Source organism: Brassica napus, chromosome C3, assembly GCF_020379485.1.
Source record: "Brassica napus cultivar Da-Ae chromosome C3, Da-Ae, whole genome shotgun sequence".
Taxonomy (NCBI): domain Eukaryota; kingdom Viridiplantae; phylum Streptophyta; class Magnoliopsida; order Brassicales; family Brassicaceae; genus Brassica; species Brassica napus.
This window is the reverse complement of record NC_063446.1, coordinates 47,208,986-47,218,564: the sequence shown is the minus strand read 5'-3', so window position 1 is coordinate 47,218,564 and position 9,579 is coordinate 47,208,986.

The window sequence follows — 9,579 nt, the reverse complement described above, 5'->3', positions numbered from 1 at the left end:
TACAAACCAAATACTCGTAGGTGTCATAAAAGGCTTGCTCTTATTCAGCAAAAAAAACCTCAAATGGAGACAGATTCTTCAAGTATCTGGTTGGGACCCGGTAGATGAGATAGTAGCATCTGTACAGCATCTCCCCAAAATCGTTTTGGACATTTGCATGAAAATCATCGACCTAGCAACCTCCATCAAGTGCCTATTCTTCCTCTCAGCTACACACCATTCTGCTGTGGTGTGTGGGAGCAAACAAGGTCCTGATGCACAATCCATGCTTGGCTAGATGACTCTTGAAGGCATTGCTGATGTATTCACCTCCGTTGTCTGATCTCAGGTACCTTCACAGTAGCATTGTATGTGATTAGATACATATGCTTGGAAGTTCATAAAAGCTTTAGCACCCTATCTTTAGATGGAAGCAATGGTGGAGCCGGTATACTTAGACTTCTCATCAATGAATGTCACAAATTATTTATGGTTGGTCTCTAGACATGCATGGAGCGGTCCAACACATCCGAGTGAACTAGATCAAAGCAATGCTCATAAGTAGTCTCAGATGTTGGGAAAACAGTCCTACAATGCTTTCCTAATATGCATGCTTCACAACAATTCAAGTGATTGAATGAATATTAGGGATTATCAATTCAATGGCACGAGCATGAGGATGTCCTAATCTAGCATGCCAAGTAATACTATCAATCTTCTCAGCATCTACTCAAGCAAATAGAATCAAAGGGATTAGAGGTCTTAGCCAAGTCGAGGTGGTATAGCTGATTCTTGCTGTCTCCTCTGCCAATGACTCTCCCCAGTCTTCAAATCTTGAAAAACTCAATTTCATCAGGTCTAAATACTACTTGACAATCAAGATCAATGGTAGCTTTCTTCACAGATAATAGATTTGAAGTGAACTGAGGCATGTAGAAGGCAGCCGTGTCCGTCTCAAACAGTTTTAGTAGCTTTCCCACTCCTTCTATTGGGATCATGGCACCATTAGCTATCATAACACTCCCCTGTTGCAAGCCTTGATCTCACTTATAAGCCTCCTATCACTGATCATATGATGACTTGCTCCAGAATCAATCACAATGGGTTTAGAAGCTCCGGATTGTATAGCATGCTTCTTGCTTGCTGCTGAGGCTTGTACATGTTCCATGAACATTCTCCATTCCTTCCTGGTGATGCGATCATCAGCTCCACTCCCTTTCTCCTGCTCTTTTAACACCCCACTGTCTTCTACTGATTCCCCCATGTAGGCTGAGTAAGAACACTCTCCCACAACTGTCTTCTGCACCTCCTCTTCTTCCGGAAGCCCTCACTCCTACTCCCGGTTAGCCTCCATGAGCTCTCACTCCTACTCATGGTTAGCTTCTGGAAGCTCTCACTCCTACTCCCAGTTGGCTTCCATGAGCTCTCACTCCTACTCATGGTTAGCCTCTCATCATCTCTCATTATCTCATACGCCCTTCTTATAAGCACACATATCTCTTCCATTTCCGGAAGCTGTTCCCCTCTTAGAACCATCTCCACCAGCCACCCATATGATGACTCCATGCTCGCCAAGAGCTTCAAGACCGTCTCTTGCTCTTGTGTAGTATCCCCATCCACATGGGATCTCAACCTTGTAGTTCAACCCACAAATGTTGTAGCTTCCTCACATGGTTATTGAACTCTTCTCTTCCTGGTTTAACTTCACTAATCACCTTCTTGACTTCATACACTCTCCTAAGACTGATCTTGTTCTCATAAACATCTTCAATCTTCTCAAGCAGTGTACTTTCTTCTTCAAGACTAAGCAATTTCCACTTGTTTCTCTTGCTGTCTGATCTTTCTCAGCAGCTTTACCCTTCAAAGACTCTTCTTCCTTCTCATGGTTCTCCAAACTCCACACCTTTTCAGAGTTGGTTTTCATTTGTGAGAACCACCCCCACTCATTCCCTCTCTCTTTCTTCTCTTCACGCCTTGCTGTACCAGATTGAAGCAGCTTCATTTTCTTTAGCCTAGATCTTCCCTCAAATGCTTCTAATCTCACACGCCAAGCTTAACCACAAGCTAGACCCATCTTCCGACCTTGTCAAACACCTAAAGGGACTCCCTTGAAGCTGACTCTCCAAAAGAAACACCAACATACACAGACTTGACTTTTAAAGGATCTAGCTCTTGAAAAATCTCAAGAACTCTCAAGAACACTCAAGAACACTCAAGAACATTTAGAAAAACGAAATCACTCTCTCCTTTTAAAGCAACCTGGCTCTGATACCATATTAGATTTTGTGATTTAAAGAGTAATTAAGTCTAATCTGAGAATTAAAGAGATTGGAGATTAAGAACAAGAGAGAGACTGAAGAGAGAGAGACTCAAAACTCATTAATTAATAACTGATGAGGTTTACAAGTATTAATAGAGAGAGCAACAAGGAAATTCGAAATGTATAAGCATGTGTAGTCAAATGACAGGCTGGAACTCCTTTTGAATCACTTGGCTGTGCTTTCTCACATGCTTGCACTAGTGTAAAAGCATCCTCTCCTTTACAGCATCATACAGGCTGTCAAAGTGCTCCCTTATCCTTCCTTATCCTCTTTGGTCGAATTTCCTCTCTTCTCTTCACTACGTTACCTTCTCATCCCATCAGATAACTTCCCCAAGTAGTTATTGTGGTTAAACTAAAGTTACCACAGTAAAACTCCAAAGTTACTGTCTGCTCCAAATCTCTTCCTCTCTCAATATATCAACTCTTTATTCTCTCATCTCAACACATGGAGGTTCAAGAGATCAGCTCGGATCTCTTGGTTGTAAGCAAACCTCCTAACCCTTAATAAGAGCTTGTGTCTTTATTTATTGTGGCTGTGAGTGGTGTCTAGAGTCCCAGAATCTCATGTTTTGGTTATTGCATTGTCTTGTGTGTTGCCATAGCTTGAATCATCATGAATGGGTTGTAGAATTGAGTAGAATGTCTCTACTGCTTGCATCATGTTTGAAAAGCTGTTTTGCATACATAAGCATGTCTCATTCTGTCTAAGTTCAATCTTATTGTGATCTGATGCTAATGCATATGATTAATCCATCAATGAAATTCTTGCATCAATTAGAAATTGTCTAAGTTGCTTGCATCATTGGTCTTGATTGAAACTGTTGTGCATAGCTTTAATATTGCTCATCGATTGAACCTGTTGCATTCATATAGCTAATGGTTTAAGATTGTGCATTCATGTAGTGATGCATTTAAAAATGAACCTAAATTGCAAATGTACTGATGTAAGCTTGCATTGCATTTAGAGAACTTAAAAAAAAAAAAAAAAAATGAACCTAGAATGTCAATGTATTGTTTAGAGCTTGCATTGTCATTTTAGAGATTGAAATCTGCTTGTTCTTGCCTTGATTGTCTGGCTTGTTTCAAGTGTTATATATTGTTGTGGCATTGGTGATCAAATAGGATGGATGATCTTAGTTTGATCCCAATGGGATGATCTGATCTTGCATTGAGTTCTGGTGGTGTTAGGTACACAAGGAGTGATACATGTAACTCACCAACAACCAAGAGTGTTAAAGACAAAGGTCTATGTCATTGCATCTCATCACTAGGACGTGTCAGTCCATTACCTACAGGAAGTGTAGAGTGGTTGAGTATGCAATGAGAGAGTGCCACTGTATAATACCATAGGACATGTTCAGTCCATAGTCTACAGGAAGTGTAGCATGGGTTATTATACAGTGAGAACTTGTCTTGCGAGGATTCTCTATGGTGATTCAAACACCCTAGTTCCTGGTTTAAGGAAGAGAGCAGCTCACAAGGCCAAGACCATCACCAAAGTCTTGGAAGACCGGTGGTCCTAAGGCCATGGATAGCTCACGCTTCTCACAAGCTCAGCTCCTCCTATACTCGGAGTTAAGCTTGGGGGGGAGTCTTAATGAGTGTGATCCATGGTCCAGTATGAAGGGATTGCAAAGGCTTCAACAAAGGATCATCAACCGGAGTTATTCTAGGCTGTGTGTGTATGAAGGTTCATGAAGCTGAAGAATCCACACAGTCTTCCATTAAGTTGGTGTTGCCATGAAGAGGGTGCAACAGCCTAGTATGAGGGATTCAAGTGACTATAATCCAGTCACTCCTCACCAAAACAAAAGGGAAGTTTCCCTAAACTCAATTCAATTCAATACATTCATCCTTTCAAATCAAAGTCTAGAAATGATACTTAAAATGTTTGAATGGATTGTGTGATGTTTCTTGATAAGTACTGATGCACCTTTGGGATAATGTATCAGGTACTATTGCTTGAGCCTCACTAAAGATGTTCCTGGTCATTTCCTAGCTTCTCTAAGATGGTTGTGAAGTCTGTTGAGAGGGGGAGATCCAAACCAGTTCTATGAAGAGGGCAAGCATGGTTTGAAATCTTGCTCAGCCTCACTGATGTTTAAAGATGATCCGGTCGCATCCTTGCCTTTCTAAGAAGGCTATGAAGCTTGTTGAGAGGGGGAGTCCCAAACCGGTTCCATGAAGAGGTGAAGCTGAGGTGTGAAGTGTGCGCAAAGCTGTGAAGTGTTGCTGCACCTATTAGGCCGTGATCCAGAGCTTCTTGTGTCCAACCACACTGGTTCTAAGGCACAAGAGCTCACTGGCCAATCCCTAGGCTTTGGAGAGCTCTACTCTTTTTCCCTTGCAAGGTTTTGTCCCAGTGGGTTTTCCTTGTAAGGTTTTTAATGAGGGAGACTCTTCAGAGTTCCAAGCTTGGCTTAGGATCTCCTAAAAGTCAAGCTTGAGGGTGAGTGTTGAACTGAAGAGAAGATAGAGCTTGTACAATAATAGGGCAAGCTCTAGAAGATGTCCAGAAGAGTTCAATCAAGCTTCAGAAGTGTTCTGAAGTAGTTATCTTGTGAAGTTAAGTCTAGGAATGACTTAGAATGATCATGTGAAGGCTTTGGAGGAGTTTGGGAGAAGATGGCAGTATGGTGCAAAGCTAGGGCGTTCAGTACGGCCATGTACGGCCTAGGGCAAGCCATGAAGATGTCTGGTGCAATCAAGAGGGAAGATAGGGCAATGTACAAAGATAGGGCAAGTGGTCTGTACCAACGACCGTACAGCCCACTCCTCTCGCCCAAGTCATCCGGTTAAGCCCAAATCAAGATGTGCAATGTGAGGGCGGTTTACTTTGATCCAATCATTTCCTTATGTCCGTTGGGGAGTCTTGGAGGCAAAGGAAGAATCAAATGGATAAGGTGAGCTGTGGTATGAGAGCTGGAAAGGTAAAGGTGCTTTACCTTTACAGCCTTGACTCATCTGATCCATCCAATTCAAATGAAGCATCTGAGCCCTCCATTCAGTCCAACCACGACCAGCTAGCACCAGAACATCAAAGACCAGCTTCCTGTCATCCTAACCATCCATTTATCTTAATTTACAGCCTAGGATCTAGGTTTATGATCTGAGTTGTGTAAATGCATAATAGCCTCTTAGAATCATTTGTAACCCTTAAGCTGAGAGAGTGTCTCTTCTTCATAAACTTGTTCTTGGATCTTATTCTCTGGTTACTAAGTCTCTCTAATCTCCCATACACGTTCCTAATCTCTTAGTCTCTCCCATACTCTCTCTGATTCTCTTAAACTCATTTCTATTCTTCATACTTCATCATACACAAATCTCTCATCTGTTCTTACATCACTCAAGCACTTGTACTCTGAAAATCTCACATCCACTACTTTATATATCCAAATACAGCTTCTTACATCGCGATTCATCCTGGTTTGATCAGAATGACGAGGAAGTTGTCATATTCCCAAACAGGAAAACTGGGATCACCTGATTTGAAAGTGTGATAACTTCTTCATCCTAACTCCTATGAGATTTATTCAACTTCCTGGTGATTCTCCACTACATTATGTATCCAAATAAAGCTTCTTACATCGCGATTCATTCTTGTTTGATTAGAATGACGAGGAAGTTGTCATATTTCCAAACAGGAAAACTGGGATCACCTGATTTGAAAGTGGGATAACTTCTTCATCCTAACTCCTATGAGATTTATTCAACTTCCTGGTGATTCTCCACTACTTAATGTATCCAAATACATCTTCTTACATCGCGATTCATCCTGGTTTGATCAGAATGACGAGGAAGTTGTCATATTCCCAAACAGGAAAACTGGGATCACCTGATTTGAAAGTGGGATAACTTCTTCATCCTAACTCCTATGAGATTTATTCCACTTCCTGGTGATTCTCCACTACTTTATGTATCCAAATACAGCTTCTTACATCGCGATTCATCCTGGTTTGATTAAAATGACGAGGAAGTTGTCATATTCCCAAACAGGAAAACTGGGATCACCTGATTTGAAAGTGGGATAACTTCTTCATCCTAACTCCTATGAGATTTATTCAACTTCCTGGTGATTCTCCACTACTTTATGTATCCAAATACAGCTTCTTACATCGCGATTCATTCTGGTTTGATTAGAATGACGAGGAAGTTGTCATATTCCCAAACAGAAAAACTAGGATCACCTGATTTGAAAGTGGGATAACTTCTTCATCCTAATTCCTATGAGAATTATTCCACTTCCTGGTGATTCTCCACTTTTTTTTGTATCCAAATACAGGTTCTTACATCACGATTCATCCTGGTTTGATCAGAATGACGAGGAAGTTGTCATATTCCAAAATAGAAAAACTGGGATCACCTGATTTGAAAGTGGGATAACTTCTTCATCCTAACTCCTATGAGATTTATTCCACTTCCTGGTGATTCTCCACTACTTTATGTATCCAAATACAGCTTCTTACATCGCGATTCATCCTGGTTTGATCAGAATGACGAGGAAGTTGTCATATTCCCAAACAGGAAAACTGGGATCACCCTGATTTGAAAGTGGGATAACTTCTTCATCCTAATTCTATGAGATTTATTCACTTCCTGGTGATTCTCCACTACTTATGTATCCAAATACAGCTTCTTACATCGCGATTCATCCTGGTTTGATTAGAATGACGAGGAAGTTGTCATATTCCCAAACAGGAAAACTGGGATCACCTGATTTGAAAGTGGGATAACTTCTTCATCCTAACTCCTATGAGATTTATTCAACTTCCTGGTGATTCTCCACTACTTATGTATCCAAATACAGCTTCTTACATCGCGATTCATCCTGGTTTGATCAGAATGACGAGGAAGTTGTCATATTCCCAAACAGGAAAACTGGGATCACCTGATTTGAAGTGGGATAACTTCTTCATCCTAACTCCTATGAGATTTATTCCACTTCCTGGTGATTCTCCACTACTTTATGTATCCAAATACAGCTTCTTACATCGCGATTCATCCTGGTTTGATCAGAATGACGAGGAAGTTGTCATATTCCCAAACAGGAAAACTGGGATCACCTGATTTGAAAGTGGGATAACTTCTTCATCCTAACTCCTATGAGATTATTCGACTTCCTGGTGATTCTCCACTAATTTATGTATCAAATACAGCTTCTTACATCGCGATTCATCCTGGTTTGATCAGAATGACGAGGAAGTTGTCATATTCCCAAACAGGAAAACTGGGATCACCTGATTTGAAAGTGGGATAACTTCTTCATCCTAACTCCTATGAGATTTATTCCACTTCCTGGTGATTCTCCACTACTTTATGTATCCAAATACAGCTTCTTACATCGCGATTCATCCTGGTTTGATTAGAATGACGAGGAAGTTGTCATATTCCCAAACAGGAAAACTGGGATCACCTGATTTGAAAGTGGGATAACTTCTTCATCCTAACTCCTATGAGATTTATTCAACTTCCTGGTGATTCTCCACTACTTTATGTATCCAAATACAGCTTCTTACATCGCGATTCATCCTGGTTTGATTAGAATGACGAGGAAGTTGTCATATTCCCAAACAGGAAAACTGGGATCACCTGATTTGAAAGTGGGATAACTTCTTCATCCTAATTCCTATGAGATTTATTCCACTTCCTGGTGATTCTCCACTACTTTTTGTATCCAAATACAGCTTCTTACATCGCGATTCATCCTGGTTTGATCAGAATGACGAGGAAGTTGTCATATTCCAAAACAGGAAAACTGGGATCACCTGATTTGAAAGTGGGATAACTTCTTCATCCTAACTCCTATGAGATTTATTCCACTTCCTGGTGATTCTCCACTACTTTATGTATCCAAATACAGCTTCTTACATCGCGATTCATCCTGGTTTGATCAGAATGACGAGGAAGTTGTCATATTCCCAAACAGGAAAACTGGGATCACCTGATTTGAAAGTGGGATAACTTCTTCATCCTAATCCTATGAGATTTATTCCTTCCTGGTGATTCTCCACTACTTTATGTATCCAAATACAGCTTCTTACATCGCGATTCATCCTGGTTTGATTAGAATGACGAGGAAGTTGTCATATTCCCAAACAGGAAAACTGGGATCACCTGATTTGAAAGTGGGATAACTTCTTCATCCTAACTCCTATGAGATTTATTTCACTTCCTGGTGATTCTCCACTACTTTATGTATCCAAATACAGCTTCTTACATCGCGATTCATCCTGGTTTGATTAGAATGACGAGGAAGTTGTCATATTCCCAAACAGGAAAACTAGGAACACCTGATTTGAAAGTGGGATCACTTCTTCATCCTAACTCCTATGAGATTTGTTCCACTTCTTGGTGATTCTCCACTACTTTATGTATCCAAATACAGCTTCTTACATCGCGATTCATCCTGGTTTGATTCAGAATGACGAGGAAGTTTTCATATTCCCAAATAGGAAAACTGGGATCCCCTAATTTGAAAATGGGATAACTTCTCCATCCTAATCCTATGAGATTTTATTCCACTTCCTGGTGATTCTCCACTACTTTATGTATCCAAATACAGCTTCTTACATCGCGATTCATCCTGGTTTGATCAGAATGACGAGGAAGTTGTCATATTCCCAAATAGGAAAACTGGGATCACCTGATTTGAAAGTGGGATAACTTCTTCATCCTAACTCCTATGAGATTTATTCCACTTCCTGGTGATTCTCCACTAATTTATGTATCCAAATACAGCTTCTTACATCGTGATTCATCCTGGTTGGATCATAATGACGAGAAAGTTGTCATATTCCCAAATAAGAAAACTGGGATCACCTGATTTGAAAGTGGGATAACATCTTCATCCTAACTCCTATGAGATTTATTCCACTTCCTGGTGATTCTCCACTAATTTATGTATCCAAATACAACTTCTTACATCGTAATTCATCCTGGTTTGATCATAATGACGAGGAAGTTGTCATATTCCCAAACAGGAAAACTGGGATCACCTGATTTGGAAGTAAGATAACTTCTTCATCCTAACTCCTATGAGATTTATTCCACTTACTGGTGATTCTCCACTAATTTATGTATCCAAATACAGCTTCTTACATCGCGATTCATTCTGGTTTGATTAAAACGACGAGGAAGTTGTCATATTCCCAAACAGGAAAATTGGGATCACCTGATTTGAAAGTGGGATAACTTTTTTATCCTAACTCCTATGAGATTTATTCAACTTCCTGGTGATTCTCCACAACATTATGTATCCAAATACAGCTTCTTACATC